The sequence below is a fragment of the Pinus tabuliformis genome, chromosome 1_1, assembly GCF_031772625.1.
Source record: "Pinus tabuliformis cultivar Carrire ecotype Pingquan chromosome 1_1, CPIR1, whole genome shotgun sequence".
In the NCBI taxonomy this organism is placed as follows: domain Eukaryota; kingdom Viridiplantae; phylum Streptophyta; class Pinopsida; order Pinales; family Pinaceae; genus Pinus; species Pinus tabuliformis.
Genome location: NC_142297.1, coordinates 755,436,410 through 755,439,030, shown reverse-complemented (window position 1 = coordinate 755,439,030; position 2,621 = coordinate 755,436,410).

The following is a 2,621-nucleotide window of genomic DNA, read 5'->3' as shown; positions in this document are numbered from 1 at the left end:
CCACGAGCTTGAACACTCTTCCTTCATGTGGAAAACACATTACTCTAAAGAGTGAGGAGATGATTGCTCCCATACAATAAATATAGTCTCGTCCAAGGAGTAGATTTTAATCCAGGGGTTCTTGAACTACCATTACGTTCATGTGAACTGTTTTCCTTCTCAATGTTATGGGCACATCGGGGAGGATCCCTAACGGTCGACTAGTTCCTTTATCAAAGCCTGTCAGATTTCTCATCTCAGGCAAAAGCGATGGCGAACCAACCACTTTCCAAGCAGTTGAGGAAAGGATACTCACAAAAGCCCCCTCATCTATGATGGTACCAGCCATAACCATTCTATATATTTGAACAATAATTCGAAATGGTACGCTAGTTGGTAAACGGGGTCTGCCTAGTTGATTCCAGTCGAAGGAGACAACTAGCTTGCTTGGAGGTGGGACCGAATAGACGGCCGGGTACGGCTCTGACGAACTTCCTTCCTGTGGTAAAGGAACAGGTAAATTGCCCCCATGTTCGTCGGAGTCTGTGTTTATGAAGAGAATTTGGACGGTGTCATCGTTTTTCTCTTCAGTGACTATATCATCTGAAGATGGAACCTCTGAAGGAAAAACTGGGTCAACTACCACCTCGACCTTTTGACTTTCGTCTGGTGTGGATTCAGATGGTTCATCTTCAATGATAGATGCTTTGGCCGACCACCTGAGCGGGTCAGCCGGATTTTCAACTAGTGATGGACTCGGCAAGAGTTTTTTATATCCAGGAGGAAGTCGTAATGGTGAAACCGGAAAATCATCCAAAACTCTTTTAACTTCATTTAAGAAGGGACAACGGTGGACGGCATGATCGCCTTCGCACAGTTTGCAAGGAAATCTGCATTTCCCTTTTTGTCCTAGGGCTTCACTTTCACTAGTTGATGGTGTGCTTTCAACATGATCATCAGAGGTTCACGACACCGGGTTGTGCAAACGAGGAGACCAGTCCCTTAAGATCCGAGGGATGCAAGGAAAATCTCTATGAAAGTGGTCTCCTTTGCAAATGACACATGGCGATTTAGGCCTGGTCGGTGTAGTGTGTGGATTTTCGTTAGACGACACTCATTTGCCACCATTCACTTTTGGCTCCTTCTTCTTCTTCTCTTTCTTCTTCTTTTCCTTATTCTCCTTAGGAACTTGACTTTTGGCTTTACCAGCCCCATCAAGCGAAGAGGAAGGAGGAGAGGAAGAATTAGAAGAAGTAGAAGGTTGGTGGGAAACTATGGACTCGTCTAATTGCTGATTCGATTGCTCAGGAATAGTGGTGTTCTGAACGATAGAGGTTGAGAAGAGCCATACAGGCAAACCAATTGTCAGTCCTGGAAGTGACAATGTGGCCATATCGGGTGCACCAACATCTCCCCAAGAGGAGAAGGGACTAGGATTTCCTCCAAGGGGAATTCCTTGGTTGGTTGACTCCATTTTCTTAACCCAAGATCAACGTAGGAAAGGGGTAATGAATATTCCTTTTAAAATAAATTTTTATACGCTTTGACACAACTTGTCTTTTCAGTTTTTAAGAGTCGAGAAAAAACAAAAGTTGACTCTAGTCTCCTTCGATTTTTAATGAGCTTGAAGTGACAAGTGCTCAGATGGACATTTTCCGTTAAGGAGTCTGAAAAGGAACGAAAGGGACTACTCTAGAGATCTAGGTAGAGGGAGTACCAAACCAATCGCAAAACCGCAGAATACTTTTTACGGTACGGCAGTCAATCTTCCTGAATGTTGTGTTCAGTGCATTGCGATCGATAGGGCGGCAGACACGGCTTCCTATGGATAAAGGATTTAAGCCTATAGGGGTCTCCCAAAATATACTCGACGGTACGTGGGAGCACAAGTCCGTACTGGAACTTATCGTCTCAAAGTGGAGGAATCACCCAACCATCAGTGAGAATAACAGTTACCAGGTTTTACAACGCCGGAATACGTCTCTAGCCTAGACCTCTAAATGTTGTGCGTTAACTTCCAAAGCATTGTTAGATTCATTGAATTTATTTTAAGTTGATCTTGCTTATGAAGTTTGACTTTTGGGTTCACCACGATATGTAGATTTAATTCCTAAAATGCAATCTAAAGATGATAAACAAACTTTTATCTCTTTTGTGCAATGAAAATCCTAGCTACAAGGGGAAAAGAAAGACACAATCTTTTCACAAAGAGTAAAGAGCACACTGTAAATGCACTTTCCTAAATCAAGCCAAACAGACTGTCTATATGCAAATGCACATGCATGTATTTGTTTTCGACTTTCTTAGTATTGATGCTAAAAAGAAAGTTGATGTACAAATCTGAATTTCTTTTCAAGCGACAGATATAAACAAGCTCTTTTTCGAAATCAAAAACAGAGATTATTACGACACCTTGCGATTTTGAAATGAACACTCGTTCTTGACACTAGAAAATCACAAATTCATACCAAAGGCAATAGTAACAGTATAATCGACCATGAACAGCAATCAAACTTTCTCCTATGATTGAAATCGACACTTGCGAAAGATCCAAATCAAGGGACGACAGTACGACTATTCTAATTTTGCAATGGAAAACTGTAAACGACTCAACAAACACACAAAAACATCTACAATTATTT